General features: G+C 30.3%; 1 long non-coding RNA gene across 1 annotated transcript; it reads right to left on the bottom strand.

Annotated features, from left to right (window-relative positions):
- Nucleotides 1-406: 406 nt before the first annotated feature.
- Nucleotides 407-25,591, bottom strand: LOC126866942 (uncharacterized). Its single transcript, XR_007690100.1, has 3 exons — nt 24,333-25,591; nt 5,395-5,454; nt 407-4,451 (listed from the first exon to the last, which is right to left on the bottom strand). It is a non-coding gene; the product is annotated as an uncharacterized LOC126866942 (long non-coding RNA).
- Between the last annotated feature and the right edge of the window lie 28 nt (nt 25,592-25,619).

The raw sequence follows: 25,619 nt of genomic DNA, 5'->3' as shown, positions 1-25,619 counted from the left end.
ATATTAAAGAAGAAATTCAAAAACATTGTAATATGGGACACTGAGAAGAATATGGTTGAAGATCATAGTAATCTAAGATTTTGAGAATTTAGTTATATACATCAGTTTTTAAAAGTATCATCCTTTTAGTTTTATGGCTAATCGAGTCATAATTTTACTTCCTACCGACATACATTCTCACGTTTTGAAACAATATATTGCTATATAAAATATAAAATGGTGAAGATACAATATTGTACCTACATTACAGCCAGCTAATTGAAAGTAAAACTCAAATTGAATCAGGAAATAAACAGAATATTCGTATTAAATCTATTATATAAATTTATATATCATATTAATCTTTGAATGTTAACATTATGAATTAACCAAATAATATAGTTCATAATTTTATGAAGATCGCAAAGATGTTTCGATGAAAACATTAGAAAAAAATATATCGCATGTATTTGAATAATTTTTTAAAATTTTCTCGTCGAGATAACTAACTGATTCGATATTTGTAACATGTGTACTACTTACATCGTTTGTTATGACTTTTGTATGACAGTTTGTCTGGTATTATCACCTTTAAAATGTGCATTTTAAGGAATTTCTTCCCAATATCTATCACAGGAAGCCAACAAAATGTGAATTGTTCAGGCCAGACGCTAATACCAGTATACCCACACTGCGTGTGTGTACAGGATTCAATATGAGAGTAAAAGAAACCATTATTCATCGAGCATATCAATCGAGTCAATAAATACGCATGAATTTCACGGAAAAGTAACGCAACAGCGAAGTCATAATAAATATCGACACGTATCCAAAAAGATATCTAATATTTTTCATTCCTGTGTTTTCGGTTATGTTCACATTATCAATGAAAAATTTCATTCTTCCTCTGTGTATACATATGTATGCGTGCACAAAATACTATTTGCTCGATTTAAAAATGCAGCTACATGCAACTCATCGTAGCAGTCCTTACACAATGAAGAAGATGCCGAATGACGTTTGCGGACTTCTTGTACAGGCTCTTCGTAAACAGGAACAACTCGAAAGATACTACGGGAGGGAGCGTGGATGTTTTATGAAAAAAGTTTCTCTTATTATTTTGTAAGAATCGTAGTATTGTCGATATTCAATCGGGTCACAGCAAATATGTATACTATAAAATCACTCTTTGTTATATTCCCGAGTTTGTAGTCATAATTGATTAAAATAAATTATATTAACACAACGTTAGGAATTAATCTTCAGAGGAATTAGATTTTTCTTCGTTGACTTGAAAATTTCCACAATATGTATATGACCAAAAATTGCCATTCGCCTGGTTACGCTTGATATTATTTATTTGTAACATAACAACACTTGAGTAAATCAATAATTAATTAAACGATAAATATATTCATAAATATATTCAATTTTACTGCATGATGTCATTTTTATAGAAACATCAGAAGGAATATGTTCCTATGATTAATAATTAATAAAAGAATAATTTTTCTCACAGAGTAAAAGAATTCTGTTCTGAGAGAGTCAGTTATATCATAGTTATTCGCATTGATAGGAAAATCGTTGACAAAACAGTACATAGTACGATGATAAAACAAAATAGAATAGTAAGAAGATACAAAATAATGTTAAAAACATATAGATCGGTAGTTATACAACTTTTAAATCATATGGCATCATACAGAAATAAAAATAGTTTTCTTCAATATTTCAGCTTAAAATTGATTATTTCGCATACTAATAGTTAACGATACTACACGACCAAATAACATTATGAAAGAACGTTTTAACGCATATCGAATAAATATAAAATACGCAATTTATATTAGAATTTCAGTATTTAAATACAACGACTCGCGAGTGTATTCAGACACTTGTAGATATCTTTTATGAATATATTATTGTGTTATACGAAACATCTTGAAACATTAGCACTGAAATGAGACTATATTGGTAAAGTTTGAAACAAATCTGGAAACGTACGTAGATAGTACAAGTACATATTTCGTAGAGATCACAAAAGTATTTAAACAGTCAATTATTTATTATATAGTATTAATAAACCTCAACATTCAGTGAGATCATATTTAACATTTAGTACGTGCTTACAATGGTTATTCATGCTTCGACATATGTTTATCCTAAATACAATTTTTACATACATTTTTAGATTCATTTCAGGTTTCGTGAATATAATTATGATAATCGTAACCTCAACTTTTAGAAGAAATTTTAGAAAATTTCGTGTATAATGTACATTTATAAAAGTTTGCTATGTTATGTGTCCAAACATTTTCGTGCGCCAGTCGTACGCAGTATAAATATGAGTATGATACATCATGAACTCCTGAAAAAAGGTTATAACAAATAATAAATATAAGTTAACGAATAGAGAGTCAAACGGTAGTATCACGTATGAATATCTTTTATTGTAACGTTTGTACATATGTGAACTTGTAGCTTGGTTTCAAATTTTGTTAATATAATTACAATAAAATCGTATCTCATTGCAGTACTAATGACATTTCCCAAAGTTTCGTAGAAGGCATAGAAAATATTTATAAAAATCCTCTATAGTAAGTATTCGAAAACTTTCATGACCCATTGTATTTTAATCAGCGAAGACTGATATGTAGCATCTACAAAATGATCTCTTGATCCCTTGATCCCTGATCAATGCTAAGATCTTGTGAGAGTTGAGTATATTGTATTAATTAGTGCTAATTACACGAATTAAGCTCGAACGTCGGTCCGTATGTACCGATCTGTTTGTAACGCAACGGTAATTGTCATCGTCCCCATCGTATCAGCCCCCAATTTATGATCGACATCGACGTTTGAAGTGACCACAGAGACCTTCCTCGACCCCTTCTCTAAATCGGCCCTACATACTCATTAGCGTGATTTTTCAGTAACCGGAGATCATCCTCGATTAATTTACGCTGATTTCGCACGCTGTTGCCTTTTCTGTTTCTCTCTTCCTCTCGCTCTCTCTCTCTCTCTCTCTCTCTCTCTCTCCCTCGTGCATCATGCTTATCCAATTATTCGCCGAGAAGCAATGTATTTCAAACAACGATCTTTAACCTTTGTTAACGGGCCTCATCGGCTTACCGGCGGCCGTAAATTTTCGAACTGAAATATTTCGCTCGGCAATAATCCTCAAATGTGACAAACGCGGATCGGGCGCCGCGCTGGTTAGTTTATAGTTTACAGGGAAAAATTGCAGCAAATGCGATCTCTCGTTGAAGAATTTGTCGCGTTTTCAAATTTTTAAGATGGTTTATACCACAGAGATTTTATTTCATAACGATAGAAAGATTCTCTTTCTGGACCGTCTTGCATCATAGTTTGCCTATCGTGAATATCTCTTTCTTACAATTTTATCACGTTTCGTCGAATAAAATAAGGGGATAATTTATGATTTATAAAACTGGCGCGCAAAATTTCATTTTATATTATAAAACCTGTCAACGTGTCACGCAAAAATTTTTACTAACGACAGTAATTTGTAATTTGTGACATTTGATAAGAATCTTAATTCGATTATGCCCTAGAGTTTTAAAATGCTGTGTGATATATTCGTATGCAATATGTAAATAACTGATGATTGATATTGAAGATTATGACTTTCGCATATGTATACATGCACAGTAAGTCATTCTGAAAAGTATTGGTACCACCAAATCATTGACCCTGAACGATTCATATCGTTTTATAATACAAAATACAAAATTCTTTGCAATGAGAATGCTCGTTAACTGACTTTCATTGATTAGAAATTTCAAATTTGTATCGTAAAAACATATCAGTTGTTCAAATTAGAGATATGAATAGGTACTGTGACTCGCTGTATACATACATGTATTTATTATATATTTTATATATCATATATTTATTACATATTTTTAATTCTGAAACCTTAAATGGTAAGCCATAGGCATAGCTACTCATTGCAAGCTCGATTATTTAATTTTCAGGCATGTGACTATATTTTGTTCTATATTGTATCGTATTGTATCTGATCGTGTTCTCATAGTAATTAATTTGCTATTCTTTTTTATCCTACAGATATAATAATGTTATAATAAATACGCAGACATTTCAAATTATTTTTTCAAAGCTTTACGATACCTAAATTAATCTGAATTTTTTATATATTGATTTACGATTATTTCCATTTTCTATAATTAACTTACTGTTAAAGAGTATGGGAGTCAAGTTTCATCTATCAAGTTATTTTACATAGTGAAATTAATGATGTCTACTCGGATAGAATCTATTAGATTCATTCACTCAGTATTCTTTAGTTACTAGCAGCACATCAAGGTATCAATTATTTTCTCCGATTCCAGAGTGGCCAGAGATTCCGAAAATCAGTTCTTTCCGTTGATTGGTAAGATAACACTGGTCAATCTTGTGTAACTCAATATTTTTCCGGAAAAAGCTGTATCCTGTGAAAACATATTCTTTCGTCCCTTGATTATGCTCATATAACGAACAAGTACTGAGCTGTAACTACCTACTATAATTCGAAACTCTTGACACATCTATCCTTTTACTATTCTCTTAATTTTAATTCTAATAATTTGTTTTTCATTATTTACAAATTCTTTCCTGTAATTAATAATATATGATTGTGCATTTATATTATGTAACAGAAAGTCACGTGATTTACTATTACATTAATATGTGTATATAATGCACACAATTATGTCGACGTATTTTTGTTTAAAATCAATTCTATACAAATATACAAACAATCGGATGTGAGTAATATAATATGACAAAATTTAAGCCTAAATGTGAATTATTTCATATTTATTTTAAAAAGCGTGTAATAAGTTATGATTAATATTATAAATTAATCTATTCGGAAGTATTTCAAAAATCAAATAAGTAATAAAACGGAATGTAATAAATTAACATTTACGACGTTATGATAAGTCAATCTATTAAGAATATTTTGAAAACTATATAAGTAATAAAAGATGGAAAATCGGGCAATTAAGAGATCAATCGGAGAATTAATAATAATAGTAAATATCGTAAATAGTAAAATGTTGATATATGTACCAGACTTATTTCTGATAATGTGATAGTTCTCTCTCTCTCTCTCCCTCTCTCTCTCTCTCACACACACTCTCTCTCTCTCTCTCTGCCCTCTCTCTCTCTCTCTATCTCTCTCTCTCTCTCTCTCTCTCTCTCTCTCTCTCTATCTCTCTATCTCTCTCTCTCTCTCACACACACACTTTCTTTATATATATATGTATATATATATATGATATATAGTTCCCTATTTCTTTTAATTGACGAAATTAGTAATTTGTTAAAATAAATATTAAAACTCAATATATCTATATATTATCTTAAAATTATGGAGAAAAGTAAGCATACCCTCAAATCTACTTCGAGCAGTTCCACTTGGCCCTTCATTTGGCTGCATGGCCCAATTATCTGCAAATAAAATGTTTGATTATGCCACGATTTACAAAATATTTTAAGAACGTACATAAATAAATTTTTTAATAATAACTTTTTCAAAGAACATTATCAAGACATAATCGTATTTCATTGTTATTTTCCTTGTTAAATAATTGTTAATCGATTTATTACATGCGAAAAAAAGGATGCGTATACGTTTGATTATAACAGAAACTTGTAAGAATTATTTCAAACCCTCTATCGAATTTGTCGATGTGTAGAAAATTTGAGACTCGTCCCAGAAACGTGAACGTTAAATAAATTTCGCAAAAGAAGCCTAATATTACGTCCAGTATAGACGATGTGGCGTTGGAACACGAAATATGTGTTAGACAGCAATTAAATTGCAAGGAACGACATATCGTTCCATGAGAATGGCTCATATTACGTATGTTTTTCAGCTTATAAATAATCTGATTTGAGTAGACTCGTGGTACTTCGAAAGACTACGCTATCGTTAAAGAAAATATACGATACAAACAAAATGCAAATCTTAAATGAAATTATTTAATAGATATATCTGTCGCAAATAAAATTGTTGTCTGATTGGCATCGCAATAATTATTCATGTGCTATATAAAAAAATAATAAGACTTTCATTTTCATTTTTTACTGATTTATGAAGGATCAATATCGTATTAATGCAAAATTTTAATTGCAATTTTTTGCCAATAAATTTACATTTTGTTTTCTAACATTATCTTTATGAAAAAGAAAATTCCAAGAACTTGTTAAATGTTTTTTTCACCATTATTCCTTCCTTCGCATATATACTATAATTTTCTAAATTCTGGAAAACTGTTTAACACTATGATGAACTTCATTTTTTAGATTGTTGAAGTCCTTTTTCAGTGTCTCTGATTTATTACTTCGTTTAATATCTTTCGATAAATTACAAGCGTTGTTTTACTATTTAATCGTTAGTAGATTAATAGAAAATATTTTATATGCATAGTTTGAATTGACAATTACTAATAAAGAAAATGAAATTAATATTTACGAAGCGCCGACATCCATAACGTTGGCAAAAGGATCGTAAGTCAAATTAGAGGATCACCTTCCTTCGGGCAATTGTACGTTTTTTTAATTGGCTCGATAACTTGTTAATTAAGCTCCGAATTGTTTGCTCAGACGTAAACGAAACACGACGAACGATTCTCATCTTTAAACGCGCAGGACGTCAAATTAAGGAACACCCGTGAGGTGACCAATCAATAAGGAAATAAATTACTAACTTCTTCAACTGCCATAAATATTGTAAAAGGAATACGATCAAATCGTGCACGAACAATGTAGCTTACAAAAGTATTCTGGGACTTGTAAATATTTTTTATAAATGTATTTTATAAATGAAATGAAATTTCATTAACATTGTAATGAGACAAACTACTATGATTACTCGAATCTGTTGGCAACCATCACACGCCTCGCCAATAAATACAAGGTGTTAAGAAAAGAATCCTAGACTTTAAAGGCTTATTGTATTGATTAAGAGGGGCAAAAGATGTTCAATTAACCTACCTTAAATCATCTACGACCATTCAATGTCGTAAAGCTTGTTCCTTGTACGGGTTTCTTCGTTGAACGTAAACAAAAAGATATGTTTAAGAGAAGAACTCAAAGTTGTCAACACAAACGACCTATGATACGTAGATATGAGTTTTGCGTTGCAATAGAAGGAAAATACGTCGAACATTTACTATAAGAAAGAACGTTTTTACTTAGTTTGCATGTATGAAGTAATCTCTATCCATATTAGTAACAATTTTGTGCTAATAACCTTAAGCTAACGTACTTCTGAGTCCATCTCTTTGTTTACGTTCGACGAAGAAACTCATTCATAACAAAATCGAAAGTTCGTGAATGGTAATCGATTTTACGTCCAAAGGATTGAATGTTGTTCGACTTTTGTTTGTTCTTCTTGGTGAATAGTACGAATTTTTTAATTCTTAGATTCTTCTTTGTTGAAAATGACAACGTGAATTCGTGCTCGCCATCTATATGCAGATGCGTTAGTTATAAGAAATAGTAACTAGAGGATGATCCTAGTTACAATCGATAGATTTAATCGATAGACTTAAGATGCTTTTTTGTTTTTATCCCTAGTTTCTGTAAACGCTTGCAATAAAGGTTTTTTTGGCTCAGAACGGTGTGATAGATTTATCCATTCAATAAAATAATAACTATTGTGATCCTACCTCTGTGTATAGAAATAACAAAATTTTTTTTAACACCTTATATAAACAACGAATAGAAAGCCACCCAAATAATCTAGCACTCGGTTTATATAGTACATCTATCTTGAAAAGACTACGTAAAAACAATTCGAATGATTCAACTATCATTAATCGTTAAATAGTTTCACTTATCCAACAGTTACTTATATCTGCTCGTAAACGAGATATTTGAAGGTACGAACCAATGGAAAATTACCTATATGCATATGCTGTTATTTACAATACGTCAAACCAATTTGCGAAATGTTTTTTGCAAACGAAACGTAAATTTTAATTAGAATGATAAGAAAAAGAAAAAGCTATTATGATTACGTTGATAAAGTTTGGAAGAAATATGGAAATATACGTAGAAATTAAAAGATATTTAGTGTACGTATACGTATATTACGCAGTGGAACAATTTATATCTTTAAAATGGCTATTCTAATTCTGCTGCATTCTGATTTCATTAAATATATATTAGTGTTTGCAATAAATATCTTGTAACTTCTAAATACATTATCAGATTGCTTTCAAATTTTGTCAGTATAACCATAATAGTTCTATTTCATTACAGTGTTAGCCGAATTTTCAAATCTTCTATATAATAATACACATAATATATATGTACATAGAAGATTTTGACAGCAAGTGTTCAAATACTTTCGCAAGTCATTATAAATAACATACAACAGATTATTTAACATTACTAGCGTGTCTGCATATTACATTGAAATTATTATTTGAGGCTGTAAAGAACTTCAAATCTGTTCGTTCATGCGTAAAAGAAACTATCGATTACCGTACTTTTGACGATATTATATATGTTTTCTGTAACATAACCTAATCAAACTTGATCTTAAATGAAGATAACACGTAGCGTAAAAAATCCACATTTCTTATTACAGTACAGTGAACGAGTTGTGAAATAGTAAATAGGAATGTCTTTTACGCTCACGTAGTTGTATGTATTTATTGTTACTCTTTGACTAAGGGATTACATAAAAATTTGCAACAATATTACATTTAAAGCTACATGTTCTAAAAACAATACAAATCTACTTGTTAAGTAGGTTCTCTAAGTCAAGGTAAAGTAACTCATCTAGCAGTTGAGCGATAATAGATAATAGATAATAGCGATAATAATAGTGCGATCTACTTGAAAACAGACTATTTAACTTGTTATTAATCGTATACATTGATAACTCGATGGTCGCAGTTTTCTATGAAAATATAACTTTTATTCATTAAAAGAAAAGAAGCTTATTTAACTAATGTTAATATCCCCAGTTTTAATTATCATAATTTAGTAGCGTGTGTATCATCTTATTTCTGCCAGTTATTTTGTTCCTTATTTTATTAGTTTTTTATTGTAATGTTCCCTGGCTACCATAGAGTTATTCGAATCATCTTTCTGTTATTGATATTTTCTCTTGCTAGACCTAAAGTACACGATATTTCCTTACTTTTGTTATTATATTAATGATTAATGGTGTTTAATAATCTACAACAAGTCATGTTATTTTGTACAAAGCTCAAGGTGGAATTTTAAAACGTTGAAAGTTCGGTGATTCAAGTAACTTTACCTTCTATCTATTTTCAGATTGCTTAGCTTACTATATTAAAATAACGTAAAAATTTCACTGCTCCTTTAGGTAGTTTTTAATCATGCACTCGTTTCAACTTAAAGGAAGATCCAACATCAGTGTTCGATCCGTAATACAAGTTAACAATAGTGTACCAATATGCACTGGAAATTGCAAAATGTCACGAGATAAAGTATTTATCATCGGTGGATCTAAATCATTATCCATAATTCGAAACTTTAATACTGAATACATTGAGAAAGCTGCCAAGAATAGCACCGAAAGTAAAATTTGGGATAGTGATTAAAATTAATAAACTCTTTTCGTTAGGTATAATGCAAAATAAATTACCTAATGATTTCCAAAACAATATAGAATCTTTTTTACGATTTTGCAAACCTTTTTACATAGAAGGTGATTATGTAACTTAAAAATATAAACATAGTGAAAATATATGCATAAACAATGTTGATAAAAAAACTTAAGAAGGTTGATAATGAATTGAAGAAAGTAAATGTAAAAGAAAGTGACTTTCTGGAAATGTTGGATCGGTGGATTCGCTCTCTTTTGGAATTCAAGGTTTCGATTTCTGGATATAAAAGGTTTAATGCAATATATTTATATACACACGTGTATAGCGCAGAAACAAACACGCGCAAATAACAAAATAATACTGCATGTTCATAGCACACATTTTCGTGCTTTTCCGGAGAATGCTGCTGAATTCCAGTTACATAAGAGTACTGACAACAGTACGTTTAACCACGTGATTATATAAACGTCATCAAGCCTGCGCTTGACAGATTATGTCTTGTCGACGACATCCCCTATCGTCGCATTGGCGAGTCATAAAAACGGCCCTTTCGTTCACTAAACAATGGTGATATAGAACATCGAGACCGGGAAGGAGGATGGGAAAGCAAAACAGGCTTCCGGCGGAAATATTTTGCGCAAGTTATTTCTTGCGCGCGCCTCTTTATCAAACATTTTCTGCCTCATACGTGCGTCCCAAATTAAGCGATACAACATGTATATCGTAGAATTTCTGTCGGATGGACCAGCATAATTTCATAGAAAAAAGTTTGCTTTGTACGAGTTTATTAAGTTCACTGTTAGCTCAAAATAACTCTTTTTACAAAAAAAGTTTTATTAAAAAATGTGATTGCACATTAAATATATTAACGTATATATTTGCTATATTATTAATCTTTGACAAATTTTTTTCGATAGAAATTCTTATTATCCATTATGAAACATTTTATCAGGAATCTTAAGTTACTGTCATTTGTTAGAAAAAGAAGTGTGTTTTATTTGAAAAAGTTGTATTAAAAAAAGCAATTACAAAGATTGTCAGTCATTAAATGTAGCTATACGACATAAATATTTACTCTTTTTATATCACCTTTTTCTTTTTCTTCCTTCCTCGGATTCTTCTTTGTCGCAATGTACTGATAAATAATTTTTTATTGATTTTTTTTGTTAGTTTATGATTAGAAAACAGATTACGGACTATAAGAAAACGAAAAAAGCTTGTTAGGTAAAAAAGTGTGAAACTTTTACGAATAGCTGATAAATTCACGAAATCTTGCGGTATTAATATTAACACCACTGTAGTTTAATATTTTCAATATTTCTTCAAAATTCCTTCATCTCAATATTTATCTTCAAAATCAAATAAAAAGACAATTTTGATACTGACAATCAGAAGAGGATCATAAGTCAAATTTCCTATTTTTACAGGGAAACAACTTTAAAATTTAGTATATTTCCTTGTAAAAATAGGAAAATTGACTCATGATCTTTTCTCTCTTCCAACCTTCATATATTAACTTAGAATTAATATTCTTGAAAACATATTATTATAGTATATGATCATTCGTTCTTATTGAAAAAATAAACATTAATATGATTTGTTACTGCAAATAAGTAAATATAAGGAAGATAATTTGAGTCGTCTAATTAATACACGTATTAAAAATAAACTGTCAGAAAGTCGTTGCATTACTATGCAATATCGTAATTGTAGAAGATTGAATTGACTCAACCTAAATACTCAATTTATTATATTTATGGTAGAATTATATTTGTACAAACATACAAGAGTGTCAGGTGCCAATGAAGGGTCGTTAGAATCTTTTCATATAATGCACCACTTCGTCCGCTTTTGAACATCTGTATCCTCGAGTTTCCGAACCTATTGTAGTATTCACAAGCCAGCAGTTATAGTGTGCGGATCTTTACATTGTTAGGTCACTGTCGAAAGAGTATTAGGCATTATCGATATAATTATTACTCATAAACGAAGATAGCACAAAAGTTGTTGTAGTTCTAAGAATTTTCTTAATACTCTGCAGTTAATTTATAGAAATATTCAATTCTGGCATAACTTAACAATATAAATAGTATAATTTATAACAAGAACTCTAAGTAATAATTATAAATGATAGATAGGAAAATTACTAACGATGTTTAATTTTCCTAGCATACGTGTGTGGTTTTAAAGATGCAGGTTTAAGTAATAATTATAAATAATAGATAATAAAATTATCAAAATATTTGACATATAATATAAATATTTTAGATAATAAAGTTTTCAAAATATTAAATATCTTACAAAATAATAATACTTTGTAAATGAATAATCCTAAAGTTTTCTTTTGTTTAGCATATTAATAATTATTATGATTTACACGTATTCTGATCTGGTCATATTTCAAACATAAATTGCACGATATCGGAAACAAGTTTCACGTGATGCTGCAACAAGAATTTCGACATTTTCAATGAAGGAACAAATTCCTCAACGTAATATCTAGGTAGAACCTAATAAGGTCTTGCATACACGTGCAAACACATAGGCATATGCATACAATGTAATGCAACGTAATCAACAGAACCGATCAAGCTGTTACGTGTACAAGTCATGCGTATTTCTATGATATAATACGGTCAATCTATTTGGCTATTATAAAATCATCGTAACTTCTGTACATGATCACTGTACCGGCTTGTGGTTCACGTTAACGCGATTACATAATAAATTCTTTGATTAACTTAAATATATCGCGGTTTCCAATGAGTTTCTCTGGTTTTTAAGTACAGATTCTCCGATTTTCTCATTCACGGAAAGAGGCTTGTCTCTAATAATTATCATAATCATTATAGATTCGATTAATAATTACGTAAACTACGCATTTCAATTAGTGAAACAATTAGTCTAGGAATATCAGTGATAACCGGTTGACGAGAATTTACATTTTGTCAGAAAATGGACTCGCGACGGTCATGCAGGAATGTTCAAAGGATTCACAGCGCTGTTGTTACTCGTGTTAGACTCTACAGGTCGCGCTCACTCTTATTGAAACAACGATGCAAGAATCTTCAGTAAGAACAACTGTATCGTATTTACGATCCGGCAATGTCAAGGCGACTAACTTATTTCCTTATCAATGCGCCATTACGTAATGAACTCGAAGCACGGTGCACCGATAGTGCGACTCGCTTTCAGTGTCCCCTATGTGCTTGACCTATGACGTAAAACTTGCAGGAATTGGCACATGCAAGGCCGTTTTAAATATTTGCGAAGCTTCCTTCACGGCAATTGGACTTCGTTTATCTTTCGAACCGTTTTACACACGCGACACAAGAATCGACTTCCGCGAGAACGCACGATCGATCACCATTCCAACGGAATGCATTGTTTTTACGATCGTTTCTTCCTTCTTGTCATTGTATGACTCGCTTTTTCGACGCTGTTGCACAAGTTTACGATATCTTACGACAAGAAGTTGCAAATCAATCTATACATTTTGTAATATACAGGCTGGTTGGTAACTGGCGGTACAAGCGGAAAGGGGGTGATTCTACGCGAAAAAAGAAGTCGAAAATATGCAATAAAAATTTTTTTTCTTTATTTTTTTTTATTTTTTTAAAAATCTACAGTGAGATCCGTTATAACGAGACGTGATAAAGTGCACGCGTACCGAGCGAAAATTCAAAGTCGATTTTCTCGAAAACAAAGCCTCAAACGAAAAATTTTTGTTCTATATTTTCGACTTCTTTTTTCCCGTAGAATCACCCCCTTTCCGCTTGTACCACCAGTTACCACCCTGTATATGTACGTATAGTACGTACAAGTAAGCGAGAATATTTCTTTCAGTAGGAAATCACAGGGAAGAAACGTAAGAAGTCTTTCATAAAGAACAGCAATTTGAAAATTCCAACCAAGTACACGACAAAATGATGTTTCTATTTGATTTTGGAATTAAATACGTACGTATCTTTGTCACACTCTGAACATTCAAAAAATAGTGATAAGATTAGTTACGCACATTAATATTAATCGTGCTATATTAATCTAATAATTAAATTAATTTGTTATTATTTATTGCAAGACATTGTAAGAAACTTTTATTTTTTACTTAACATTGAATTTATCACCTATTTCCAAGAGCCATACGTATTCTAATCTATCAGCTTATAGTCTTTTTCAATTATTTTATAGTAAAATACTTGTTCTTAGCTACCGAGGGATATAAAAATCAGAAAATTGACGAAAATTGATCTTTACATGAAGGTCACAAAGAAAGCACAATAAATACATTTTTGTTCATTTTATTTTAATATCGCTTCATGACTAAAAGGAGATATTTTGATATAAAACAACTAAGAACGAAAAGATCCTGTTGCGTCCACAGATGTAATTAAGTAAGTTTTGTAGAAACCAAATATACACTGTGTTATAACTACAAAACTATCCTAAAATTTTCAATTCTCATACAGATGCAATCTACACGATACAACAGGACAAAATTTGATTAGAAGCATGTAAAGTGGAATAATTAAACTTATCGAAATTATTGTTACAATTTTATTTTATGGTGTTAATGATCAATGAATTCACACTGTTACGAAAGTTCTATAGTTATGCAACGAAAATAAACTAGTTTTCTACCGTTCTTTTATTTCAGTGACTAACATAAAAACTGGAAGTTGTTAGGTTGTTTTATGATCATAAGACACAGTATACAGCTATTAGGACAAACAACTTTTTAGCATCCCGGCAAGTAATATTTTTATAATTAAAAACTATGCTTATGTCATATTGAAAAAAATACTTAAAAATATTTAATCGATAAAACGATAACATGGAATTAATTGAACGTAGTGAATTTTGCAACTGTCCTTCTGTAAAAAATGGAAAGTGTAATTTAGTATTTCCTTATTGCTTTGAAAATTATCTTACAATACGTAAATGCAAAATATTATGTTGTTCGTTAAAATATTCACGAGTTATGTTGGATTAACATTTGGCAATTATTGACTCGCAGTGTGATATGGAAACGACTCTATCTACTTGAAAATCAATTGGTACTTCAAAATCTATAGTCAAGATACAATCTTATGTATTGGGTTTAAACATAATCACAACTTTTAAAAGTATCATATTCCAAAATGTGTAATTTACATTGCAGTGCTTATTGTTTTCCCACATAAAGTTAATTCATTGGCATAGCAATTTTTTCACATTCCTATATAAGATTATATTCCTAGACTATAATCACTAAACCACAATCCTATATTAAACATACCTATATGTACTACTTTTCCATTTCCGAGAAAATTCTGGGACAAGCTGGAGGCGATGGACGATAAAACATCAAACAAAAAGAGAAACTGAGTCACCCAGCTACGGTTAAACTACGGCAATTTGGATACTGAAATACGAACTCATTACAAGAAATAGAAAATGGCAATGTAATAAATGTAACATTTAGGAATGTATACAGAAATCAGACCAAATCACATTCAGAAATAAGAAATGAACAAAAATAATAATGATAAAAACCGAGAAACAAATATGCGAACTGGCGAACTTTATAAAGAAAACCATAAAACCGAGAGCTTCCTGCTTGGATATACAGGGTGGTTGGTAACTGGTGGTACAAGCGGAAAGGGGGTGATTCTATGGGAAAAAAGAAGTCGAAAATATAGAATAAAAAATTTTTTTTTTTAATTTTTCCATCGAGACAACGATCTACAGTAAGATCCGTTATAACGAGGCGCGATAAAGTACACACGTACCGAGCGAAAATTCAAAATCGATTTTCTCGAAAACAAAGCCTCAAAAGAAAAATTTTTATTCCATATTTTCGACTTCTTTTTTCGCGTAGAATCACCCCCTTTCCGCTTGTACCACCAGTTACCAACCACCCTGTATAAAGGAACCAAAGAACGCGTATAGAAGATATACATACAGAAATCTACATACTTTATATCATATTATATATATTAATGAATTAAGATTTAATTTAAAGCTATAAACTAAGGTAGAAACAAAACGTATCAAGCGTACACATACGTGAACAAATTGTAATAGGTATAAGACTCGATGCATAAATAAACAAAAATACAAAAAAGATAATTATCTTTCTTCAACACAGATTAAAATATTAATATTTTCCTCTGTGAAAAATATTTATATTCTTCGACATCCTTTTTCTAAATTCGTAGTTTTTATTTAAGGTTCCGTTATGAGAGAAGTGCAAAAATGTAAGAATATCAGACCCACACTAGACTCTGTTGAAGTAATGTCACGCATTTTTCAGGCGAATGCGTATCGAATACATTTTTATTTAAATTCATAAATATTATCCAATCATTACATACATCAAGATCGATCACACGAAGATGAAAATTATCTGATAAATTTATATTCAAATATAAATTTCAGTAATTGATTAAATCATTCAAAATATCGTCATAAGATATAAATTAAATTAATGTAAAGATCGGAATATAAACATGATGAAGCAAATGAAACAAACTGATAAATATCAAACAATTTTTCTCTGTTCTTCCTTAAAATAGAAGATTGTTCTTGTTTAAAAATCAGACTAATTGGTGCGTTTGATGTTCAACTAAAAGTAGCACGTAGTATTTTCCAAAGTTACATAATAATTCTCTTCAATGTCAAATGAATATATAAAATGTAGAATGTGATAAAATAAATGAACCATCGAACACGTTATAAATTTTTCGTACAACTAAATATAATATTATCCAATTATCTTCGTGTATTTGAAGATCGTTCAAATAAGAATTCGTTTGATACATTATGGAAGGAATATCGGTCAGCAGTACAAAATCGTAAGAATTCAAAGCGAACGTAGATACCTACGTATCGACTACGGTGAGCCATATCGTAGAGAAAGTGAAGCCGGTAGTGAATGCAACATGCGTTGAGACGTGACTCGGCCAATGGTTTTGGAATTTAACTTGATATTCTAAGCCGCGGGATGCAAATAATTATCAAACATAAAATGATGTTACGCTAGCCAACTGGACTCGCGTCTCTGCAATCACCGACCGGTATTATATTTCCTTGCAGGAGAAATGCTATTTGCATTTCAAATGCTTTGACCTTTTCGAATCTATGTACTGTAGCAATTTCTGCTTAGCTGGATTCGCCGTTGGCGATCTTGACTGGGTCATACTGCTGTCGAAACATGCACACCGGGTCAAAACATTCGAGAATTCTTGTGGCGGATCGACGATAGTGTATGGACAGCACGTGTGCAGCTGGTTCTTAAGGTGTTGCTTTTAGAATTTACCATTTAGCGCTTTTATGCTTCATATTTGACCCTCCTACATTGCTTTCCCTATTTTTAACCAAATCCCATTTTTGTATCATTAGAAAATTTCTTTAATTTCAGGAAAATAAAGAGAAATATTTATCGATATGTGATTTTCACGCTAAAGATTTTCTTAAAACATAATATAACGAAAACGATATTGAAATGAAAAGATTCGAAAATTGCATTAAAGTTAAACTACTTCGTTTGAGAATTAAATAAGCAAATCCTTTTAGATCACCTAATCTATGTTTGCTTCATTCTTGGAAAGTAAGTGCTATATCAAAATTTAAATTATTTATTTTTTGTATGATTCGTGCTTCTTCTATTCAAATAATAGACAATTTCTTCTTTTGGATATTTATTGATATTTAGTCATAAGAACAGCCTTGCTCTTAATTGAATTATTCTTGCCCCTTTCTTTCAGATTAATCCTCTGCGAAGAATTAATTCATAAAAGTGTTGACTGTTATACTGTTTTATTTTTCTTCGAGTTTACTTTCGATATGTATTAAAATATATGTACATTCTTTGAATTATGCAAAAGATAAGTTTGACAGTATAATTGTATACTATTGATTCTCATGATTGAAAGTAATGTAGATGAGAAATATTAGAGAATATATTATTTCTTTGCATTCGAACTGAAGGAGGAATTGCAAAATCTAAGTTCTTGGAATGAGATAAGATTAAGTAACACAGATTGTATAGTAATGATACAAGCTTAAGCAACACATAATTAAGGTGCTAGTGTGAAAGATGTGTCTTCCTATTTAAATTTCATCAACATACATGCATCTAATGTGGCAATAAAGCCGCTAAAAATGTAAAAAATACATGTATAACAACATTATAAATTATATCGTAAATGATGTTCAGAATTATGTCTTTCCAGTGCAGTTAATATACGCAATTTTACCTGATAATATGCAAATATATTGTAATATAGTAAATTACTGCAACTTATCTCTGTTACGGATTTTACGCTTCTATGCTTTATTTTCCCAAAAATGAAATATGTGTGCAAAAAATATATAACTTCCACTCAGAAACCTATAATCTTGTTATTATAGTATTATAGTATTATAGTTATAGTAGTATAGTATATAGTATTATAGTTATTATAAAAACTACAACTATTGACTAAGAAATTGAAAATTATTTCTGAAAAAAATGTCTTTATATTACGTGTCGCATATAACAAATATATATTATTCCTTTAAGCATAAATTAATAGTGAAATAAATTATACGTTATCAATTCTTAGAAATCTTTTATTAGAATATGTTGGGATATGCATGTTCCTTCAAAATGTGCACGTAACAGTGATTTATAAGATTTCCGAACGACTCATCTGAATGTTCGGGAAATATAAATCAACGCATATGAGGAATTAGGTCACATTTCCCGAATGTACATGAGAAAATATAAGTGCGTTAAGTATCACTTAATATAACACATCAGGGTAAAAAAGGTCGAGAGGTCTCATTCATATCGTCGAACAACAAGATGTAAATGCAGAAACTAATAAAAACCATGGAGATGTAGTTGTTAATTTTAGGCGACAAATATTACAAATAATTTGTGTGTAACCGTTGATTTTGTTCGAGATTGAGCTTTCATGCAATTTCAATCTTATTCCTCCTATCCTTATTCACAATATTTATAATAAATTATATTTTATACTTGTATTCCTCAATAACTTAAAAAAACTATCTCTTAGCATAGCATAAATTATATGTACTTAAATTTACAATAATTCCTTTTTTCTCCTCTTTCATATTTTTATAATACAAATCTAAGTAATATTTAATAAAAAAATTGTCCATTTGAATGGACTTATAAAAATATTAAATTATGTGTAAAAGCGTAAATATTTAAATATAGTATAATTAATTCTAATTGTTAGTGTAAAAAAGATTAATTTACTAATGACGAACTAACGCGTTTCATCTATCAGTTGATTCATTTTCTTGAATTGTTCAGAAACACGATATCTTAATTGCTCTACATTACAGCATTAATATGAAGTTGCAATTTAATCATTGATCAATAAAGCTGAGAATCAACGAGCAACTATAACGTGATATTATGAGGTAAAAGATCAAATTTCCAATCCGACATATAATTGCAAAAAACAAGCGATGATGCAACGTTCGTTTGTATACTTGATATTCACTCAATAATGAAAACAAATTTTTCTACGAACACGAAAATCAAGGAATAAATAATTAAGGAATAATAATTTTTAACATATTGTTAGATTTTTTAAAGAAATATTTAAGAAATTATTCACAACTTTATTTTTTAACTATATTCATCATTAAATTAACACAAAACTTTTGTCGAGGTAAACACAGCTAGAAATTTGATAAGAAATTTAGAAAAATGAAAATATTTGAAAATCATTAGCTAGTTTGCGAGTTTTACACACGATTTGGAAAAATGAAAATCTTCGTACCGTTGAAGAAAGCTCGGGTATTAAATGATTTTCTGTGCAGAATATCACCTCAGGGGCAGATTACTTATTCAAGGTTTAACGAGGAAGCCATCGCCCATGTTGCAGCCTAGCAAGTGTAATCGATGATTCACTCCCCCCTCCCTCCGATTTGTGCATGGCCTATATTGCGTTACGTAAATACTGCAAGCAAGTTGGGATCTATAGATCGTTTCGTGAGTCGTGGCGAATATTGGAAAGAACCCTATGTTTGCCCGCAACATTGTCTTACCAAGGATATATTGTCTCCTGGATTTCAATTTAATGCGGTACATAATACGAACATAGCAAATCTTTCTTTTCTGAACGGTTAATCGAGAAATTATTTTTTAGAAAAATAATTAAACCCTTCAATATTAAGAATTTTTATGACCCTCTATGATTCATTATATAATGAAACGGAAATGTAATAATACGTCCATAACGAATTCATAACAAATTCATTCATCTCGATATGGAACTGCAAAACAAATAATAACGCTATACTTTACAAGAGATATATTATAACGATTAATAATATCTTACGAGAGAAAAGGACTCCTGAGTAAATGGTATTTAGTGATTTCTTAAATACTAAATAATTACATTGCTTACGTGTTTTTAAGGGAATCTATGAGCAGCGTTATCGACATTATCTACGAACGCGAAAGGAATTTTTAATTGTTTAATATGAATCTGGATAATATAAATATAAATACTTAAAGGAACAGAAAATTCTTTCATCTGTTTAATATTGCCTCCTTACAGGAAATAATAAGGAATTTAAAAAGCAAAGTATTTCTAAAGATAACTGGAGGGTGATCGAGTCTCGTTTTGTAAATGTTACAAATTAATTACAATTGCAAATGGAATTAATTGCACGTTGAGTAGTATGGACAGTGTTCTGCGTATCGTATCTACGTGTCGTAAAAAGTAAGAAAGAAGGAAATAGTGTTTTTTCTGTAAAGTGTCTTTTCTATAACGGAAACAAGTTCACGCACATTTGAACTAAGAGGGAAGGGTATCTACGGTGGGAAAATGACCGTGCTGTACTCGAGAATTGCTTTGATATGAGGTAATGCGCACCGCAAAACACGCAAGATGTGTTACGTAATGTTTAAAGTGTGTACGAAGTACTGGTGACCGGGTATATCGATATATGTTTATTAACAAGCGATCGCGGCTAACAGTTTCCGCTAAGAAGAAACTATTCCTCGCAATTCGCATAATTTGCACCGAACAAGGTGATTTTTTTTTTTTTTTGTTTTTAATGCTTTAAATTGGAAATTATCGCGTCGCATTAAAAAGACAAATGGATCTACTAGCTCGAATCTTTCCACGATCCATTAGTATAACGTAATTTGAAAATGACGAAGCAAGAAGAAAACGTTTGAAAATGATGGTTCATACACATAAATATCAATTGCTTCGTAGTACTATGAAATCACTTCTAAGTTTTTCTTTGGAAAGATTGGTATTTTCCTTACATAAGCGGATGTGTTAAAGGTAAGTTCACTACGATTCACTTATTTTTCATTCATTCATTCAAAAACTTGCAGATCCAGAAATGCTATATCTGTTTTAAAGAACAATTAAATTAGAAAAAGATAGATAATTTTCAAACTTATTAAAATTCTTCAACTTTTACAATAATTTTAAGAAAGTAAATTTCTTTTGCAAAGTTTAATTAAATAAGCATTGAATCCAAAGAATTATGATAGTAATCACTTTATGAAATCATTTATAATACGTAAGAGTAAAAATTATTTCGATTACACAAATGGATTTTTACACAATGAGACTTTATTTGCCTATCAAATAAAAACGTACGGATAAGGTCTAACGTAGAATACAAGTGGCTAACGTATATGACAAGCATGACAAACATATTTATGATTATGTTTAGGTGCACGGGTGTGTCTACTAGTTTCTTGAAAAGGAAGGTCAGTTGTTCAATACGCCTGTACAACAAAAGCAAACCACATACGGTAGTAAACTACTGCTAGTTCCTACTTTCTCTCCTGCAGGCTTCGTCATTAATGAAAGAGCCCTCCCTATTGCTGTGTTAAAAGTGATCGACAGATTAATCTTACCGTCGAAAAATCATGCTAACGAGAAAAGTCGCTCGGGAATAAATGTTCGTTCCTTAGATTTAAATTATGTAACTAGTCAATGTGTGTTATAATCGCGGAAGAATAGAAATAACGCTAATTATCCACGTAATGGGTTATTGGTATATATTAGTAAACAATGAAAAAATCGAATTAGAATTTTTCTAAAAAAAAAATCTCGCTGTTAAATTAAATGCAAACAGAGCTTCCTCATTTAAGTGGTCTTGAGGAAAGGAGTTAAATCACAGATTGTGTATTTTAAAACATTTATACATATGCTAATACTATTGAACACACATAATTTATGAATAGAGTTTTATTATTTACATGATTGTCATATTTTTATGTTATTAAGTTGTAAGTAAAGTTTTTGGAAGAAGACATAATAATAGAGAATATGAAAATGACATTTAAATCAGAAATATTGTGTGATTCTTCTCAAGCAAATTTTGATTTCAAGAATTTGAAATAAATTTCACTGTGAGGCTTTTTAAGAAACGAAAGATAATTTTGAAAAAGTATCAAAGTAAATGCAAGTTTATAAATATATTATAAGGAAGATATAAATAGTTTGCTCTAGTTTGCTTTGATTTATAACGACTGATATAATAGAATAAAACAATTTGATACAAGTCGAAGATTTTCTACGTAACCTTATACTAGGAAAATTTTAACATTCTATGCTTCATCTTATTCTTAATATGTAAGAATTAACATATAAAACGAATCTTTGTTCATGTATTTGCATGATCCACGAAATCTTATATTCTACAGATCTAAATATGTATAACGTACAATATAACATTTATTATTAAACTAATTGCGTTTTGATGTATAAAATAACATGCTATATATCATAAATAAATTTGTTAGCACCTAAACTAAATGTCTGATTACTCTATTAAGAATCAACTCTATGTTAATACAACATTTCCTTTGCTATTTCTTTTTAGTCCTTTTGCATGGAATTCATTTTTTAACATTTTCACATTATGTAAATGAAATCAACGGATTTTCTTATTATTTTTTTCGGTTCTATCTCTCCCTTTACCTATATTCTACAATTTAAAGAAATTGAGATATTTATAGCGTTATGATGACCTACTTTCCTTAAATTATGAAAATTTTCTTGTGTTTTTGATTTATGTAATATCTATTGTGAAGTATACGTTATTCTAATAAATTTGGTATACCTTGAACAATATGCGGAGTATTAACAAACTAGTGCAAGTAAAAAATATACAACAAAATTTTTTCATATAACGCTTCGTGTTCGAAAAAATCGAATTTGGAAATTTGTCAAGTATTCTTGAACTTGGCTTATTCCGGACTAAACAAGAGTAAATAATTGATAGAAGGTGATCCTGCGCCTGAAAATAAGACAAAAATGTAGAATAAAGTTTTTTCATAAGATACTTTCTTCCCAAAAAAATAAATTTGAAAATTTAGTATGTGTATGTACCAGACGAGTTCTTACCAAACATTTTCAAACTCTTCTGCTGGTAATTCATAGCTGGTAATTAACTAAGTTTAAGTATACTTAACAATTTTTCAAACCCAACTTTCTCGAAAACGAAGCGTCATATGAAAAAATTGTATTCTATATTCTTGATTTGCTTTTTCATGTAAGTTCTCCTCCTTTCACTTTGTACCATTTACATCACAATACACCATTATTAAAACTTTAGTTTAAGACTAATCAGCATCCAACTATTCATTTCAAGTTCATCTACCCATTGATATACGATGATCGGTTCACCACCATCAACCCTCGTTGGGATCAGAGAATTGATCAGAGATTATGACTTAAAGGATTATTGATACGTGCATAAAAATATTAATATATATAATATGCCTCGGAAGATTGATAAGTTACAATATATCCAAGTAAAAGGTTATTCTACATGCAAAAATAACTTGAAAACAAGAATAAATATCTTGCATTTAACTATCGTTCACAAAAGAATCAAATAACAAAATTTGGCAAGTATACATAGTACATATCTGTACGTACACTACCGTTCATGAGTCACAGTACATTTAAAATAGTTTTGTAATAAAATTTTCAAATTATATAATACATATTGTACATGCAATTAATAGGTATTAATTTCATTTTGCAATTACAATATCCATTTATACTTATCCTAGATTATAAACAATAAGATTTCCATGACTTGTGATTAGTAGAGAGAATAATTAACTTCCGATAAAGTATTTATTTCAAATTTACAAACATTTATTCCAAACTCAACTTTTTTAAAAACGAACTGGAACGAAAAACTGAATTCTATTTCTTTTTATTTATTCCTGCATGTAAAATAAGGTTCAAGTGCACTCATCATAGGATATGTGTATAGTGCAACAAAATCGAATGGGTGAAAGAACTGCAGCAATCGTGCTGCAATATGCGCTATGCGCCTCGTAGACGATGATATAACGTCGTGTCGCCTCTTATCATCTACGCGTGCACGAAAACACATGCATGATATGTTTTTACTCTCGTGTATGTGTTTCATGCGATCGGCGTGAACTATTTGTTACGCATGCACTCTGCATCATGGTCGGTCAACCTAGCTTATCCTTCTATTACGTATGACACGTATACACATGAACGTACGTGTATGTAAGACCGGAACATGGATATGGCAAATACATACGCGACCGCTACATATTTTGTAGAGTGTATACAGCGTACAGATATGCTTAATGATATAACAAGGTTTAACGTACACTTATGTACGTATGTACACACGTACATTTAATATTTTTATGAATATATGAATATATAAATATATATTATTGTTTACATTAGAAGGTTATCTTACCATTAGTACTATTATCGATGCTATTATTGTATGCCAACGTATTACCGATAAATGTAAATTTTTTTATCTAATGTGTCAGATGATTAATACAATTTGTTTGTGTTTCTACGTGTATGTCGAATGGTTTATATAGATTTTATGTTAATTACGCCTGATGTTATATAGTCTTAGGTTTAACCTATAAATGATAATGAATGTAAATTAAATAGATAGGAAACGGAAAGAGCTATAATAAATTTTGTCTCTCAATTATATTGGAAACAAATTTCAGTCACAAATTTAAACAATAACGCACTCAGACTTGTGTCCTCTTCAAGTAACTTTCACCACTTAATTGTATATCTGTCGATTAATTATTTAAAATGTTTTATCTGCATATGATACGTCATTCAAGCCGCTATACACAATGCTTCGCGATTGCCATCACAATTTTAATCGTTTAGATTGGATCAACTGTATCAACTAGTATTCGAGTTACAATGACACATGTGAAAATCGATATAAATCGACAACTTAAAATCGATCTAGTTGATACAATAAACGACTATACAATAGATTTATTTCCATTTATCTTCATTTTTATTATAATTTTAATATTTCAAAAATAATACTTTTTTACTGACTTGTAAATCGTTAATAATGAGCTTTACGTATTTTATTTAGAAAATAATCTAGAACGATTTTCATATGTTTAAGTTATATACGTCGACGCTAATACTGTCTGCAGAAAATGCACGTTCGTGAAAAATGAGATGTCGCGATGTCCGGTAGCGGGGATAGTCGCATCGCGTTAAACCCGCGTACGCACAAACTAAAATGATGCAAAGTATCAGCTACGGACGATGATTGATGTTTAAAAACATATCGGTGTAGTTAATGTACGATGTTTGTCTTATGTAACACCGCGGTTTTATTTGCTTTTGAATGTTTCGCGTCTGACGAGATACAAGTCGAAAAAGCCCGAAATGCGTCGAAATCTCGTTTACGTTTCACCAGTCACATTATCTCGCTGCTGATAATCAATTAATCGATGCATTTACATGTCCTATTTACAGATCTATTGTAGACACTTGTTCGCAGAGTTGCTAGAAACTTACGTGCGAAACTAATCAAATCGAGCTATTACAATATGTATAAAAAAAACAACTGTATTAAAATTTGAAAATAAGTACATTCTTTTTTATACGTCGGTTACCCACGAATACTTATTGATATTTGCAACGATCTTGCTCAGTGATTGTTTCGCTCGTAAAAGGTATCAAAAATGCTGACTTACCAAATGCTTAA

The sequence above is a fragment of the Bombus huntii genome, chromosome 1, assembly GCF_024542735.1.
Source record: "Bombus huntii isolate Logan2020A chromosome 1, iyBomHunt1.1, whole genome shotgun sequence".
NCBI lineage: Eukaryota > Metazoa > Arthropoda > Insecta > Hymenoptera > Apidae > Bombus > Bombus huntii.
The sequence above is the reverse complement of the archived record's forward strand: the minus strand, read 5'-3'. Positions and strand labels throughout refer to the sequence as shown.